Here is a 17,646-nt window from a genome sequence, read left to right on the forward strand (position 1 = left end):
CGGCCTCAGCGTAGGGCAGGAAGGCTGGCCAGGTGCCCTCGCTGTTAAAAACGGTAGCGTTGAAGATGCGCACGACTAACTCCTTTGACTGTCAAATCCAGCGTCGGAGGGGCATCTGCAAGCACCTTTCGTTACTCAGCTCTCGGGATATAGGAGAGATAGGAAGCTGCCCACGTGACCCCTGCTTTACTAACCTGGCACAGCCACCCACCCTCTAGGGGAACGTTCCCCGGGGGTGATTTCAGGCTCATCGAAGAGGCAGTGGCTGATCTGTTTTCTCAAACGTGTGGTCTTTCAAGAGTCCTTTGCCTCGTTTATAATGACTCACGCGTGGCTGACCTCTCCACATTGTTGAGTGTCGCTTGCATGGCCGGCTGAGCACAGGAAGTAGCATATTCCTGTGCAACTAATCCCGGGTTAGTGAACCAGGGGTTGGCCCAAGTGCATGGGTGTGACTTGGGGATTGAGCTGTTTGGTCCCCTCATCCTCAGTGTCCCGTCCCACCCCCCCCCCCCCCCAGAGGCCATTCCCACACCGCCCAGACCGCGTGGACGCAGGGACGCTGTGAGCAGCGCCACCTCATGGTGCTCGGAGAGAGGTTGTCCGTGGTGAGTTCGCATTATTTAATGATGCCCAATACACGGTCGATCTCTTTTCGGTACCACATCTCGTCATGGCGTCTTCTCGGAGCTGATGCCAACCTCGGGGAAGCCACCCTCACGTGGGTCCCAGGCCAATGTCCTTGAGTGCGCAGTGGACCCCGGGAACTAGTGGATGGGTGTCCCTAGTCCTTCTCTTCACTCAGTCTGTTCACGGAGGACAACGTTGCCAGTTTGGGGCAAGAAGCATGTGATCGAGGTGGTGTAAGACCCTAAGTGACTGAGGAAGCAGAGGTGCTCATGATTCTCTGGGATTGTTTTGTTTTTAAAGAAAAATAGATAGTTGCCTTCTCTTTCGGTAAAAAGTCTTTGCTTTCGAGGGAAGACTTCTTAGATGTGTCAGCAAAGTTGGGGAAGGGTATTGGTCTCAGATACTTTTCTGGGCTAAGTGAACTAGTGATGCACTACATCTGCTGACCTGGAAGCTGGACCAAAGTCGAGGAGAGAAGGCCGTTCTGTTTTCAGTTTCTTGTATTTAGTTCCAAAAAAGAGTAACTATTTTACCAGATTGCCATATTTGTGAAAATGACACCTGCTGATGATAAAAATTCAAGCAATGTGGAAACACATAAATAAAAAAAGAAGAAAATTGCACAGAGAATTTCTGTGCACCCAGAAATGACCATCAGTGCTGTAGAAATTGCAGATACTTGTCTGAGTATGTATGCCAATAGGTAGATAGACAAGGAGAAAAATATTTTATAAATGAGATCCCACAGTAGCTGATTTTTTTTTATTAAAAATGTTAACTCTAATTTTGCTCAAATTTAACATAAAAAGCAAGCCGCAGCAAGTTGAGAATTGATAAAGGTCTCTCGCTCGGCCACAAGAAATATTCATTGCTAAAAGATCCCTCTAAAATTAAGGAGAATTATTGTGTAAAATGTTAACTGGTTGGGATCGTTATTATGTTTTTAATTGTTTCAACTTCACGCCTAGTGCTGAAGTATAAGGAAACCAGCATTCTTACATTTTTATTCACCTCCTGTTTTTTTACAATTTAATTTTCCCATTATAAATATTTTAATTTTGTTATTTTGTTCTGTAACCACAGTTCTTCTTGCAGGTGGCTAATCATAGTTTGATTTTTAAGTGGATTCATTGCTGGCCACCAGTTGTTCTGTTTTGTTTTTCCTTTAAGCCTTCTCTATTCCTGAGTTTTTCATTTTAATTCATCTTTTAATGGAATGGATTTTATCATTGTTTCTTCACGAATGGCTCACAGACACTTCTGCTCAGTCCTTGCACATTTGAGAATATCTGTCTCTTGCTTTTACGCACAAGGGACAGTTTAGCTAGGTATAAAAGTTGCAGCATACTTTTTCCCCCCTTAGAATTTTGTGGATACTTCTCCACTATCTGCTGCATTTAGTGTTTCACTAGCTCTTTTGATGTGGCTTTTCCACGTAATTCTTACTTAGCTGGACCGTATTGTCTGGTGGATCTTTATGTACTTTATTAGAAAGACTTTGGTGGACTATATTCTGTGAGGTCTTTAATCTCTGAGAATCTCTGAGAATCGTTCTTGTCCCTTTACTGGTCTGCCTGTTTCTTCTGATGCTCTCTGTGGCCCTGTGATTTGTAGCTCTTTTTAAGCTCCTTAGTTACTTTAAAGATACTTACTGTTAACATCTTTCGACTTGAGGGGGTATAAGTCCTTCTCTTCGTTGAGTCTGTTGACTCTTGTCATAGTGCTTTTATGTGGGTCTTGTAGCTTTTTGTAATGATATTATGATCAGTAGGGATTAAAGTGCTTCTGTTTTGTCTCCTTTTGCAAAAGAGTTGCAACATTCTGGCTCTGTATTTGGTTCTTTCTGGCCCCCCAAGGCTTTCACAAGTTGGGACCAATTTTCCTACTCAGTTGCTGGCTTAAGGAGTCGTCTCCCCCCCACCCCCACCCCCCTGCCACCCCGACCTTATGGGTGGTATAATTCCTCACCACATCTTTGTCCTGGAGTTTTGCTTCTCACGGGAGAAGTGATTCCATCCATAGCCTAGACAGAAGTAAATTCTCTTGTCATTTTCCTGGGCCAGTTTGGTTTTCTGGCTCTCCTTTCCATTCCGTGTCTCCACATTTCTTGGGCCCAAGGTCACATCCCCTGTTGTGTTGGACATTATGACTATAGACTCTCTGAGTCTCCGGTACAGTGTACCTTAGATCTCTTTGGTGGCAGGTTGCAAACTCATTGCTCTGAATTAAATTCTTTGTTGACAGCTGATGGTTTTCCCTCCTTCTCTATCTTTTAGCTGTGCATTTATTTACCAATCGATTTTGGCTATGGCTGTGTTCCATTCATCATTTCTCTGCATCCGTGGAGGATCTGAGTTAGGATATGAGTCCATCGCCAGCTTTCTTTATCAACTTTCCTGAATCATGCTATGCCTTCTTGATTGGTAAAGCTGGTTGTTCCTTCCTTTCAAGGATGGTTTTCCTCTGTTATCTCTATGAGTACTTTTCTATGTGTTGGGCTTTTCTTGGGTTTCTTGGAGGAGGAGAAAACATCTCTGGTCTGGCCCTGTGCCGCCATCTTCTCTGGACATCTCTCTGTTATCATTTGCTCTCTGCACTTGCCTTTGTAAAATGAATCATACCCAGACGACCCCTTCTCAGTATCATCTTCCGCCTTGGCAGGATGCCTCAGTGCAGCGCCAGCTTCCAGGATGGACGCAGAGTCAGCCCTGCCTGCTAGGTATGTGAACTGACTTTTAACGATGGGGGATTTATTTTTTGACCATCTGTCTCCTGGACTATTAACCCTAAGTATGCAATTTATCCTCAGGGAGACTTCTTGGAAGTTAAGGCCACCTTTGGAGATGAGGAGGCCATAATTCTGAGGTCAGTGCCACACCTCACGTGGTATAATAACATTTGCATCCCATGCTGTCATCATTTTAACAATCAGTGTGGCAAAATAGCGTCTTGGGGATGAACTGCAGCTTTGGGGGGCTTCCTGGGCCCATGGTGATATGGAAAAAGGATCCCTGCTGTCAGCTGTGACGCTGATGTGAAATGGGGAAGAGTTCCTCGCTGCGATCAGAATAGCGAATTCTTACGCACTTGACTTTTACATTTTGACACGCCCCGGAAGTGTTTCTATGATAGCCTGCCAAGCACCTCTAAGGTGCTGATGCCTGGGCTACTTCAGGGTCTAGGCTGGGGTGATCGAGCATGGTGGGTGCGCTTCGTGTGTGACTCTCAGTCTGCTAACCCTCAGTGCTCACTCTGTCCTTAGGGAGACTTCCCGGAGGAGGCCGGCTTTGGAGAAAAAGAATTGGCAGCTGGTTGGTTCTAACCCGCGGTACCTGAACTTAGGTTATCCGTGTTGCCTTCACTCGATTTGTGACGCATCATACACCGTTCACCTATTTTCCCATGCCAAAGTCCGCCATGAATGGCTGTTCGGGCAGAGTCCCACTTCAGGGCGAGACCTCAGTGTCCATTCGTCTCCTTGGTAAGCGGAGGGACCGTGGACCACAGCCGACTCCAGAGCACGTGCATCCTGATGCGGCGTGCCTGCTCCTAACCCCCTGTGTGGTCCATCCGTGGCAAGACTCACGGAGGTGGTGCCGTCTTGGGAAAAGAAGTGGGGCTTTTCCTACCAAAGCTTCTTGGCGGCCACTCGAAGACGGGTTTTCCGTGACGTGCTCGCTTTATTCTTCGGCACGTCGCTCACGGTTGGCCTTTGTTTTTAAGTATCAGATCTCACCTTCAAGCACCCTGGGGAGACACCAGCTCTAGGAACCAGAGTCGGTGTCCACACACTTGAGTGGACGCTCTTGGACATGTGCGCGTCCTCCCACGCGTGTGTCCACGCCGCCTCCAGGGTCACCACTTGTGCACGAGGCCAGTTTCCCTGAAGACGCGGTAACCTCGTAGATTCACCTCCCTACGTGTTTGTCAGTAAGTCGTCCCCGCCGCTGGCTCCTCGCGTACGACAGGTGACGCTCCGCCCATCTCCATTGGCAGCCTGTCCCTCTCCACGTGGCTTCTTGGAAGGGGCAGTGCGTCTGCACCTGCGGGCGGGACCTGGCCGACTGGGGCCGGCCCGCATGGCGTGCGTCTGACATTGGTGTCCCCGCACGTCCTCCCTCCGTAGCCCTTCTGTCTGCAGGCCTGCCGTCTCGGAACGTGCCGGAAGCCAGCACTCTAGTCCGGTACTTGAATGGAGGTTGTCCATGGTGTGTTCATTTTATTTATGATGAGTATTACATGGCCAATCTCCGTTCAGTACTCAATTCTTCTTGGGGAGACTCCACAAGGCCAGGTCCGCCCGGTGCCTGTCCACGGTAAGGAGAGGGAACATTCACCCCGTCAGTGCTGTGTTTGTGATGGGTGTCACCTGGCCCAGAATTCCCAAGAAGGGTGCTGACTTTCTTAGGTGACACCGTGGTCTGTTAGTCATTGGTACCCTCCCTTCCTTGAAGGCTCACTAGTGAAGAAAGCACACTGGATAAGTCCCTTGTCTGTAGGGAACCATCTTGGACGTGAGGCCCATTCTGGGGAAGGGGACTCCTGTGTCGTTCCAACAGCCTGGCCGAGTGGAAGACACACACCCTACATACGCCATGTGTTACCACCCCCTCAAGTATCTTAGTCCTCAAAGGGGTCCTCTGAGGTAAAGCCGACCCTGTGGAGGTGGGGCTGGGGGAGGGGATGTCTTCCGTGGTGGGACTCGGGGTATTTGAAGATGGGTTTCCACGGCTCGGTTTGTTTATTCCTGGTGCAAGAGAAGAATCCTTGATAGCGTTTATGATTGCCTTATGTTTACTAACTCCATGATCTTGGGCCAGTTACTTACACCCTCACCTCTGGGCCTCAGTTTACTCTTCTGCGAAATGGGTTAATGTTTACTCAGAGGGGAGATACAAAAACTCAGCGTACGAGCCAAGGATCTAGACCGTGCTTGACACGTAGTGACATTGAATAAGAATCGCCTCTTCGGATGGCTGTTGTTACCATGTTGTTATCCCGACATAGACCTTCCCTTGTTGTTTGCACACCAGAGCATGAGCTCCCCGAGGGCAGTCTGGTTTTGCCTAATGCCATGTCCCTCATTGCACGCAGTAGGTGTGATGTTGACTGAGCGGGTGGTGGCCGGTTGACACATTTTCTTTATCAAGCGCCTGTCTGAGGCCTCCTGGAAGGAAGAGTGAATGAAGGACAGCAGTGAGCCTGCGCTGTCCCAGTGACGTTGTCTGTCGCCCTCGCCATCCCTCCAGGAAGAGGAGTGACCGGCCTGCAGGTAAGGGGGCTCCCGCAGGCTTGGGGCCGGAAGGACCCCGCCGTGGCCACAGCACTTACGGAGAATGTCAAATGGCTGCTCCTGTCTCTGTGTTGAATCCCCATGCAGGGACTTCCCCGAGGAGATGCCAGCCTCGGGATGGGACCTCGGTGTGCGCGTCTCTCGAGGGTAAGTGACCCGACGCTGACCCACACGTGGGACTGACTTGGGATGCGTGTGCTCAGGGCCTTGCCCACCACCCAGCCCCCCTCCCCGCCCCCGAGGCCAGGTCAGGGAGCATCCAGTGCCACCAGAGCTGGCGCCTGGCGCCTCCCCCTGACGAGACACGTTCTGACCCTGCATGGGAGGCTCCCTGGATGTAATGCCAGCCTCTCCAGAGGGTGGGGGGACACGGGGCTGCTCTTGGTGAAGAGGCGTCTGGTCGGTGCTCTTGCCTTTGCTGACCTTTGACCCTTGAGCAGAGGTTGCCCTTGGTGAATTCGCTTTATTTATGTTGAATCACACAAAGGCAACTTTTGTTTGAGTATCAAATCCTGCCTGTGATGGCTTCCGGGACCCAGTGGCAATCTCAGGGTCTACACCTCCCCCGTGAACAAGAGCGGATGGTGTAGATGTGGATGTCTACACCTCTCCGGGGGACAAGAATGATGATCAGGCTCGATTCATAACGTGGGCCACCGGGAGGGCACTTGAAGGTCAATGTCTGCGCTCAGTCTGCCTCTGGGGCCCTCTTTATGCCACCATTGTGACCGCTGGTCCCAGAGACATTCTGCCCCCAGCGCCTCTCCCCTGAAAGGGGGGCCTTGTGGGTTATTAGTGAAGGGTTTGCCCTCAACGACTGGAGACTGCGGCTTGTCATTCCCTCGGTCCCAGACGCACAAAACCCCTCCTGCACTCTCTCTCCGGTCCTCCTCTCTGCGCTGCCTCTTGTCGCTCTCCCTCTGCCTTGCTGTCCCCCTGCCCGCCCGTGTTCTCAGTGTTCTCGTGGGTTATGGGATGAACAGAAGCTGTCAGTCTTCCATCCCGTTTGTAGTAACAGCGATAAAAGTAACGCACACAGAATAAAACTAAGAACCACCGGAAAGGCACAGAGAACGACATGTTCAATTGAGTACAAATTGGCAGAAGAATCCAATTTTCTTGACAACGTTTCGGTTGCCACATCCAACCTGGGGACGCGGAGCACTGTAGACATGGCGGCCACGAGGGGCGCCTGGCGCGGGCGCGGCTCGAAACAGCGATATTGGATGTAGACAAAAGCACGTTGAGGAATCAACTCTCCATTCGGATTTTTAAATGGGAAAGAATTGATCCTAATGAAAATGATTTGGGGAAAATAACAAGGGAAATAAAAGAAATGAAAACAGCCCAACAGCATAGGCAGGAAGGCGAAACAGGGAATTGGCTTCATTTAATGGAATTCACTGTGAAAAACAATGATTTTATGAAAATCGATGTTGGTACAATTCCCATCAAGGTGGTTGAATTCGTAAGCGTGGGGTGCAGTCAGTGTGGGCAGCAGGAACAGGGGCCCGAGCTCAGTGTCCTTTGTGCATCTGACCTTTTCTTTCTGTCCTGAGTCTTCCCAGAGAGCTTCCTGAGCGGTCTTGCTGACATCAGGGGTGACGCACTGGTGATGGGGGCGCATGTTGGCCCCAGCGTGCGTGCCCTCTTGGTGCCCTGCCTCTCCTGCTCTGCCCCCTCTTGGCGTCTCTCCCTCCCCTTGTGGAGCTCCGCATGACAATGCCGACTCCAGACGTGAGGCAGGAGGCCCTTGGTCAGTGGGGACCGTTGTCCTCAGTCAGAGAGGCCGGACGTTCTCAGATGGTCCCCTTCCTAAGAGTCCCCAAGGCCCCATGCTGGCCCCATGGCCAGGCTCCTCTTTGGTGCTGAATGCCACTTGGTCATGGAGGCTGGCCTCGTTTGGGAGGTGGTCCTGGAACTGGTGTTTCTGGGATCAAAGCTGTTGCCTGGGATGTAGAAAGAGGCTGTCCTTTGCTGGCATGTCTTGCTTGTGACCAGCACCATTCGCGGATCTCTTTCCAGATCAGCCCCTGCCTTGGCGGATTCCCCGAAGCCACACCGCCCTCAGGAGGTGGCCAGCGGCTGGAGCCCCCTCCAGGGTAGGTGTCTGGGCGCAGCCCCGGGACATGCCCTGAATGTGGATGACGGGTGTCACCTGATCCACTAGCCGTTGCCGAGCAGCCGTTCTTGGGAGCACTTCCAGGAGGTGATGTCCGCCCCGGCAAAGCCTCTCTGACCTGCAGGTCAGTACCCAGGGACAGGGAAGCTCCTGCAATGTGTTCGCCGGCTGCAGGACAGACCGTGGGGGGGCTGGCCTCTCGCTGCAATTGTAGCCAGGCCCGAGGGCTTCCCAAACTCATGCCAGGGGTTCTGCGGTCGGCCCCCCTCCGAAGTTCCCCAAACAGGTGGCGGGCACAGAGTGCAGACTCTGTGTGTGGCCTGTGTCGTCTGCCCCCCCCGCCCCCCCGGCCCATCCGTTATTTGGGGCGTATTGTGGATCTGAAGTCCACTCTGGGAAAAAGCTGAGGCCCGGATATCAGAGCTGGTCTGCTTTCCTTTGAAGAGCAACCGTCTTCAGCTCCCTTGCTCTGCCGCTACCCTGCCCCCCCCCCCCACCGCTGCCTTATTTTTGGTGTTTTTGCTTACTTTGTGAGGCTAATCAAACAGTCAACCAGATTTTTAAATCACTCTTGGAAGGGCTCTGGGGTGGCGGGACACACACACACACACACACACACACACACACACACACACACGGGGCTAGAGGTGGTGTGTGGGGGGTGCCGGGGAGCACAGCCCTGGGCATTCGCGCCCTGCACACGCGCACCGGGGGAGGGAGGCTTCGTGGGTGTGGGACCCAGGCTCACCCTCTCCAGGGTCTGGGAATGGAGAGCGGGGGGCAGGCAGGGCAGGGTCTCCCCCACCTTCAGACGGCCCACGCACGGCTCAGTCGGCCACGAGGGCACCGCGGCTGCCCCGGGGAGCCCCGGGGGAGTCACGCCCCGGCACGGGGCCCCCTCTTGCCAGTGTGAGGTCCCCCCGGCCCTCGCCCTTCGCTTCGGGGAAGGGTCTCTGCGTTTGGCTCATGGCGGGCAGGCCATGCAAGGATTGGCCTCGCTGCCTCGGGGGGAGGTGGGTCGCGGCGGGGAGGGCGAAGTTCGGGCCCCCGCATGCCCAGCGTTCAGGCTGTGCTCGTGGAGGGTCTGGCGCGAGCACAGCCAGCTGGAAGCGTCCGCCTCGGTGCCAGCGCCCCGGCCTCTGCATGGTACTCGGGGAGAGGTTACCCGAGCAACTTTGCATCCGGACGACGAATGTTGCTCGGTGAACCCCTTTTCGGTATCACATTCCGCCAGAGAGGCCGTCTCGGAGGCCGCGGCTCCTCGGGGAAGAACGTCGGTGTCGGCACCCCTCCGGGGTACGGGACGGATGGTCGACCAGTTGGAAAGTAATTGTTTCGAATGTACTTCACCTGGTCCACTAGCCGTCCGTATCCGCTGCAGCCTGCGGGGCCCGCGGGCCCGGGGAAAGCCGCTCCTCAGCTCAGCGCCTCTCCTGGTACTTGAAGGGAGATCGACCGTGTTATATTCGCTTTATTGGCTTCGAATAATACATGGTTGATCTTTTCTCAGTATCAAATCTCACCTTGGAGGATCTCTTGGAGATGAAGCCCTGTGGGGGCGGGCCGGGGTAGGGCGCCGGTGTCCCCGCCCCCGCGGGGGTGCCTGGACGGAGGGACGGGGGGTGGGGTCGGGTGGGGGGGGGACGGGCCGGGCGGGGCGTGTGCCGCGGGTCCCCGTCCCCTCACCTTTCGTATCTGATCCGCCCTCAGGACGGCTTCTGCGAGGCGGCCATCGGACGGCGTGTCTGGGTACTTGAGGAGAGGTTGTCTGTGATGAGTTCGCTTTATTAATGACGAATATAACACAGATGGCCTGTTTTCAGTACCACCTGCGACTCTCGCGCTGGGTCCAGCCTGGGGCCGACCCCTCCAGGGTACGTGAGTGCATGGGCTCTGCGTATGACATTTGTCACCCTCTCTGCTGACCCTCAACGTCGAGTCCCTGCCGGGAGAGCTTCCTGGAGCGCACGGGGGCCCTGGGCTCTTGCACCGGGAGACTGGGCCCCAGGCCGTGGCTCGCTGGGAGGCCAACGGCACCTTCCGCCGTCCCCTCCCCCCCGACCCCGCCCGAGGCCACGGAGGGTCCCCCCCGGCTGCGATGGGCGGCGGGCCCTCTCCGGGGCGTTCCCCAACGGCTGTCCCCATGCATGGCCTGCACCTGCGAGGCGCGTCCCGGCTGCCCCAGCCGCTTTGCCTCCCACCCCCCTGCCTCGGGGGGCCGCGCCGGCCGACGCCCCCTCGGAGGGGAGCCCCCCGGGGCCGCTTGCTCTTCGTGCTGCTCCTGTGGTGCGTGAGGAGAGGTTGCCCGTGGCGCGTTCGCATTCATCATGACGCACAATACACGGTCGACCTCTCTTCAGCATCAGCTCCCGCCTTGCATGCCTCCTGCTCGCGCCGCAGTCCGGGGAGGGCCGGGCCGGGTGCATGGCCGAGGGCCGAGCATGTGCTGACTCCCAGCCCGCGGCCCCCGGGGCGAGTGGTGGGCGTCTTTGAGGAAGAAGCCTCCCGTCCGGAGTCAGCCCCGCTCAGTGGTACCTGAAATAGGTTGCCTGTGAGGTGTTCACTTTCTATACGATGAATATTATACAGTCAACCTCTTTCCGGTGTCGAATCCCGCCTTGGACGCGTCCACTTCGGGTGCCGGAGGTGCAGGTGGTGGCGGTGCCCGCGCCGGTTGGCCCGTGGACTCGGTGTGGGGTCTGTGGCACCTGGCCTGTTCGCTTTCCAGCCCCACGCATTCTGGAGAGCTTCTGAGAGCCACAAGGAGCGGGCCCGGCGGCTCCGGAGGCGCCCAGGCTGGCGGTTCCCGACGTCCCTGCGCTGGGCAGTCACCGGGCTCTGGGCTAGGCCTCCACCTGCTGATCCTGCTTTCCCGAGGGCTCCCGGCCCCGCCCAGACCACCGCAGAGTCACGGGGTGGGGCGGGGGGGCGGGAAGGGTCAGGGCTTCTGCAAAGCGAGCTCAGAGGGATGACCTAAGGGTTTGTGGAGTGTGCTAATTGTCTTCCGGGCTGCAGGAAGCTCTTTCCGGGCTGGATCGCATCACCCCAGCGGCCTCTCCCTGGAAGGCCCTACTCTGTGCACGCCTTTCCCTTGGTGGCCTCCTCCGGCCTGTGGTCTCTCTGTGCCCGGAGCCAGGTCTCCCGCGGCGACCTTGCCAGTGGAGTGCCGTGGCTCCAGGCCGCCCGCTCTTCCCTGGGCACGGGGCCCCAGGTGTGGCAGCCACATCTCCCCTGTGTGCCCAGCCCTCCTCTCCAGGCCCTGCTGTGGCCCTGGCCCGGGGGGCCTCCCTCTCCGGCTCAGACCACTGCATAGGCCTCCCTCGGGTCTCCCCCTCCTTCTTCTGCCAAGAGAACCTTCTAGAGAGCAGTCTGGCTCTCTCTGCACTACCCAAAGCCCCTCCGAGGCACCCCTTCCTCATGCCCTGCTCCACAGGGGAACCGCTGTCCCAAGACCCTGGTCGGCCAGCCTGGTTCCCTGCCACGCCCTTCTTTTGATGTTTGTATGTATCACCCCCGCCCCTCCCCACTTAGGTCCACCCACCCGCCTACTGGGACCTGGGTCCTGGGGGGCCTCCTCTGCAGCCTGCCTCAGCCTCCTCCCCTCCAGCCTTCCCTGCCTGGGCCTCCCCCACGCCCTGCATATCGGTGTCTCAGGACACCTAGCCCCACTCTTGCTCGAAAGGGACTGCCCCTTTCTAGAGCCAGAGGTTCAGGATCCCGGAGGGGATGGACTGTCCCTTGTTTATGGAGGCTGTCCGTTTTCCTAGTCACCTTCTGTCAGTCACCCTGTTACGGCTTTCTTCCTGGCTGACTGCTGTCTGAAATGACCTGACGTTAATGTTGGCTTTCTCTCTCCCCCCAGACTAAGATTTCTCAGGGCAAGGATTTTTTTTTTTTTTTTTTTTTCCTCTTCTGTTCCCTGCTGTGTCCTCAGCTGTGGGACCCAGGCCAGGCCCAAATTAGAGGGATGGCGAGTGTTTGTTGATTGACTAACAGATTTCTTAAGGGCAGGGACCTTATCAAGTTAATCCCCAGAAAAGTGCTGGGCACAGAGGAGGCACTCAAGAAAACATGTTGATAGAGCCCATGAATATGGTAATTGGTTTTTAGAAATTCTTCACATTGGTTAGAAACTGTTTGGTGTTTTGGCTTTTCTGCCCCTTCTAGATGTCATTTGGGAGAGCTGAGGTTTGCTGCACTTAAAGGTCAGGTCAGCTGGGTCCGGGCTCTTCTCTCCATTTTCCAAGGGGCTCCCCAGGCCCCCAAAAGGAGCGATGGGCCCCGCTGTAATCCTACAAACGCCAACTGAGCGCCCCCCCTCCCGCCCCCACCGGCCCACCTTCTAGCACGCTCTGTGGTGTTCAGAGCCAGGTGCTCTGGGGAGCTCTGTCCACAGCAGGCTGGAGTGTGGTGTGCGAGGGCTAATATATTATGCATGGAACTGACTAAATGGGGACATTTGGAGATGAAAATTGCTGTTAATGCGTCCACACATCTTTGGAATATATTAAACGTTTGTAGGGTTGGGAGGCGACATTAGCCTTATTTAATAGAGCCGATGTAACCATCCCCACACCCCGGCTTTAATAGCCCGGGCGCCTCTAGGCCCCCCAGGCTGTTGCTCGGGGACACCACTGGGTATATCAGCCAGCGCCGGAGAATTATGTATGAGGCAAAATGTCAGCCTGGGCTACCAGGCATTCAGGCAGCATATGTCCCAGACTCATTTTAGACCCAAAGACAGTGACCCCATGCCGCTCGGTGCAGAATTCCATTAAAAAGCCAAATTACTGGTTTATCTGCTGTTTGAGCAGAAGAGAGAATAAACAAAGGGCCAGATGAACATGTCTGTCCCCGCAGCGGCCGGACGACCGTCGCTGTGGACCCTGAGGCCAGAGGGCCCATCTCCGAGGTGCCGCGTAAACCAGCCGTGGGCCTGAGTTCCCGAGGCGCGGGCCGTCTCCCGGGCCTGCGTGGGCAAGGCCCCCGGCTGCCCCCGCTGTGTCTCCTGGATACAATTCTATGAGAGCCTCTTTGAAAACTGAAAAGCTGTTAGAGCGATTGGACCTGTGTTCTCACTGCCTTAACCATTTTCGAGGGGATGAGAAGGAGAATGATAGCCGCCCTGAAAAGGCCTCCGCCCTGGCCCCCGCCTGGCCCCGCTCGAAGGTGTTTGCTCGCTGCCCCCGCCACCCGGCAGCCTTGGGCGCGGCAGGCTCTGCTTTACAGTGAGGACGTGGGGCACGGGGAGGGGGAGAGACCCCTCCGAGGCCACCCAGCTGGCAGGCAGGGCAGGCGGGGCTGGCCCCAGGCAGCTGGCCCTTAAGGACTTTGCCTGCCGAGAGCCACCAGGCTTTAGGAACGTTCCGGAGCCCTGGAAGAAGGCAGGCCCGCGGAAGCTTTGCACGAGGCGGTGGGCTCGCTCTTCCCAGTGCTCCGCTGGCCATATTTGCGGCGGGTCTCTCCCTGCGCCCGCCCGGCATCTCTCCGATTTGGTGAGCCAGCCGCATTGGGCTGGGTACGGTCCCCGGGGCTCCTGGCTCCTGTCTGGCCTGGGGAGAGGGCCGCTCGCGCGGGCAGAAGACCCAGGGCACAGAGGAGATGTAAACGCCAAAGACCCACCTTGACTCGTGTCTATCGCTGCCACATCTGAGCACCTTTGAGGGTTGCGTGCAGATCTAGCCAGGGCAGCTGGTGAGCCAGAACGGAGAACTCGGGCCGGCCGGCTGCTGTCTCCAGGGCAGGGCCAGGCACCAGCCCCACTCCCCCAGCCTCCCCCTTGCTTTGCTCTGCCCCCGCCCTTGTTCCGGGACCACCCCGCACAGACTCAGTGGCTGGTGCAGTCCCGGAAGAACCCATGGATGTCAGGGCCGAGCGGGAGCCCTGAGTACCTGTCCTCTTGTCCCCTCAACCCCCCGCCGCTCACATCCTCATACAGGCGAGGTCCGAGAGGGTGGTCTGCTTGGCCAGGACTTTTCTTCTGAGCATTGTCTCCGACTGTGGGGGCGGGACCCACCTCTGGCAAATAGGTAGTTTTCTTCTTTGCAAAAACGGGGTGACCCGGCACCCCACGGCTGCGGGACAGTGATGCCGCTGCCCTGCCACGGAGGTTCTAGAAGCCAGAACCTCGACCCTGCGGCGTTGGCTCATAGTTGGTGCTCAGCTAAGGCCAAGATCAGACGCCAGCACCCAGTAGGTGTTCAGTACGAGAGGGTGAATTGACATCAGATGCCTTCATTGCCAGGAAGAAGCTCATAAGAAGGGCTGGAAGGACGTTTGTGGAATGAAGAAATAAACGCGTGCTCTTTGAGGGGATAAAGAAGCAGAGAGAAAAAGAAGAATCCGGGGAAGATGGACATAAATCTCCACCAAGCACCGCCAAGGCTTTGCAGCCCAGGCGGCTGAAAAGACCCCGCGGAGGCAGAAGGGGCCATTTGTCACAGGCGGGGACTGGCTTGAGGGCCAGGAAGCAAGGGTGTGGCGGAGGCTCGTCCATCATTTTCCCATTATTCCCCCGACGTGGAAAGGAGCCTGCGCAAGCCCGCGTGGCGGAATGGGCATGGGGGTGGGGGTGGGGAAGGACCCCAAGGAGCGGCAGGCCCGGCAGGTGAGCCCGCGGCTCTGGGTCGGGTCCCAAAGCCCTGGCGTGGGCAGCAGAGAGGACAGGAGCCACTCAAGGCCACCTGACAAGTCAGGGGGCAGGACTTTGTGGCCAGTATGGCTCTTGGACCCAAATGGGTGCGTGATCGAACATCTGAAAACCCGTCTTGTGCCCTTGGTGTGAGGCGGTGGCTTTCGTACCTGTGAGTCCCAGTGCCAGGCCTGGGTTCATGCCGTGCCCCTGCCCGGAACGTCCCTCTGCCACCTCCTGCAGGAAGCTGTCCCTGATCTGCCCCTGCACCCGACACACACACACCTCAGCCTCAATCTGCAGGGATCAGCCCCCTGATTCTTCAATCAACAGGTATCTGCCCAGCTGGCAAGCTCTGCAGGGTGAGGGGCTATTTCTGGTTTGGTCGTTGTGGGGCCCCCGGGCCCAGGGAAGGGGTCACGGGATGCTTGCTGATCTTGTCGTCCCTTGCCAAGCACGCCAGACTGGGTGGGTGTTCGGCGGGGGCCCGACACATGGGGCCTTTGGTCGATCGCAACCTTGAGACAAGAACTGGGCCAGGGGTGGCTACGCCAGACCACTCTGGCCTGCAGAGATGTGGGCTGTGAGCTGGAGAGCCCGCTCTGATTCTAGAAGCTTTCCTTGGGTTAGGTGAGTGCATGTTGGAAGGACCACAGGGTGCCTCCCACTTGGGCCTGGAGCAAAGGTGGGATTTGCCTAGGGCACACGGGGTCCAGGGGAGACCCGAGCTCATTAACAGAGTGGGTCTCGGGACGGAGATCATTGCTCCTTACCTGGTGCAGTGTAGCTCCCCAGGCCCCAAACAGTGCTCGTCGAGTGAATGAATGAAACCGGGCCTCCTGACTCCTGCCCAGAGCTCTCTGCACCCCGCCCCCCCCCCCCCCCCCGCCCCAGACAGCTTTGCTCCCCAGCTCACTCTGGCTGTGGAGAACGGAGTGGACCCCACACGGGCTGCAGCGTGAGGGAGCCTTGAACAGGCTAGACCCCCGGCCTGGGGACAGTGGGGCCCTGCCTCCAGGGTCCCCTGGGAGTGAAGGCCCCGGTCCTCCTTGGGGCCAGCCGCTGTGCACGGAGCCCGGGGTGTGGGCAACCTTCCAGAATGCTGTTTCCCACCATCTGTGATATCTTCGTTTTCTCTAACACTCAAAAATAGATGTTTCTGTTATGCTTCTCGTTGGCAGGGTTGCTGCAGGGCCTGCCAAGGCCCGGGGGAGCCCGCCAGCCTGCGGAGTCTTACTGTACAAACAGTTGGGGAGGGGGGTGTCTCTGTTAACTTGAAATCCCCGATCAGTAAACATGCCAATTTAAAGTGTAATTAACTCAGGCCGGAAAAAATTCAGATCTGGACTGCTTTTCACAGTTGAAGTTGTTTTTCTTTTATTTATTTATCTCTTTCCGGGTGTGATGGTGTCTGTGGCAGGTTTAAGCCAGGAAAAATAGAAGGGGGGCTGAAGTGGGGAGGGGGCCGGCTGGGAGAGGAAGCGATGGAAGGCAAAGAAAGAGGAGAGGGGAGGTGGGCCTGCCCCCCCACCCATGGCCCGGGGTCTGTATGCCCTTTCTGTCCAGGATGCCGGGTGAAGAAACGGAGGAGAGGGAAGCAGGGGGCGTCCTGCTGGGCCAGGTGATTCAGAGTCACGGGCGCCGTGCCAGGGAAGCACCCAGCTCGTTTGTTGGGTGGGCTCTGGGTCCTGCTCCTGACTCTCTGTCTTGCCTCCTCTTTCAGGGGTCTCTCTGTTTTCCGCCAGCCCACCCCGGACCGTCAGCACCAGACTCCTCCTGCTTCCCAGGACTCCGGGGAAGGTCCTGCTCTTGGAGAAGGTCAATGGCATCCACGCCCCAGCAGAACAGACACGCGGCCCTGCCCCTGCCCCGCCCCAGGAAGAAGTGGGGGCCGTACGCTCCCCACCCTTCATAAAGCACCCTGAGGGGGTCCCAGGAGTGGATCCGTCAGGGGTCAGGCCCACGCTGTGGACTGGGGAGGACCATGAGGGCACGCAGAGAACTCCTGAGTGACCATGAACTGCAGCGGAAGAGCCATTGACATGTGCCCTCCCCCCCAAAAAGCCTCAGAAATTCCTGCTCTTCCTTTGCAAACACTTGGCATGTTTTGGGGCTATTTGAATAATAAATACACATTCTAAAACTCCAAATATGTTTGTGTGTCTATATGTTCAGAGATGATGTTCATTAAGTGGAAGGTTTAAAAACAAAGGCCATCTGCCCTCGGGAGGGATTCTCCTCTAGAGTCACTGGCCTTTGCCCAAAGGGGACCCTGCAGGGAGCATCTCCCCATAGCCCAGGGGTCCACTTCGGGGTGGCGGGGTCGGGGGGGGGGGCTCCCCTGCCTGTGGGAGGCAGGGCCCAGGAGGCCCGCTTTCTCGTCTGAGGTCTGAGCTGGCTCCCGCCCCCGCGGCCGCCCCCCTCCCACCGGGGCAGAGGCCGAGCCCCCGCCTCCGCTCTGCAGCCTCCGCTGGTCACGACTCAGCCGGGCTGACTCAGACGCGGCCCGGAGCGGAGCCTCGTAAATTACATAATTACCTACGGAACCTGCCGCCGCCGCCGAGCGACGGGAAGGACGCTCGGCCGGTGACTCACTGTTTTCCCCGGAGCCTCTCGCCCGCGCTCGGCGGCCGCCTCGGTCTGGGCTGGCTGGGCAGGGGGAAGGGCCGCCGGCCTGGCCTCCGTCCCGGCTCTGCAGTGAAGGGGGCGCAGCCCGCCGGGCGGCGCGGGGCTTTGGGTGGGGGGCACTTTCCCCTCCAGCCCCCCTTAGCCTTCCTGATGGGCTGTCCCCGCCTGGGGGAGGAGGAAGCAGGTCCAGAGAGGCTTGATCCTTGGCCCCGTCCACACCCAGCCGGAAGTGGCTCCGGCCGTGCCGGTGACATCCCCCCAGTGTAGCCCCCCTGCCCCGGCCAGAGCCCAGCTGCTGGGTGCCCCCTCCCTCCTCCCGACCGCTCCCCCTGGCATCTGCCA

The 17,646-nt window shown here is 57.2% G+C and overlaps 2 long non-coding RNA genes across 2 annotated transcripts; both read left to right on the forward strand.

The window, feature by feature from the left end:
* Nucleotides 1-2,557: 2,557 nt before the first annotated feature.
* LOC123386209 lies at nucleotides 2,558-9,587 on the forward strand. Its single transcript, XR_006599996.1, has 3 exons — nucleotides 2,558-5,902; nucleotides 6,011-6,070; nucleotides 7,949-9,587. It is a non-coding gene; the product is annotated as an uncharacterized LOC123386209 (long non-coding RNA).
* Nucleotides 9,588-9,952: 365 nt separating this feature from the next.
* On the forward strand, nucleotides 9,953-16,826 carry LOC109501035. Its single transcript, XR_002159002.3, has 2 exons — nucleotides 9,953-15,038; nucleotides 16,400-16,826. It is a non-coding gene; the product is annotated as an uncharacterized LOC109501035 (long non-coding RNA).
* Nucleotides 16,827-17,646: the final 820 nt, after the last annotated feature.

The sequence above is a fragment of the Felis catus genome, chromosome B3, assembly GCF_018350175.1.
Source record: "Felis catus isolate Fca126 chromosome B3, F.catus_Fca126_mat1.0, whole genome shotgun sequence".
NCBI classification, from domain to species: domain Eukaryota; kingdom Metazoa; phylum Chordata; class Mammalia; order Carnivora; family Felidae; genus Felis; species Felis catus.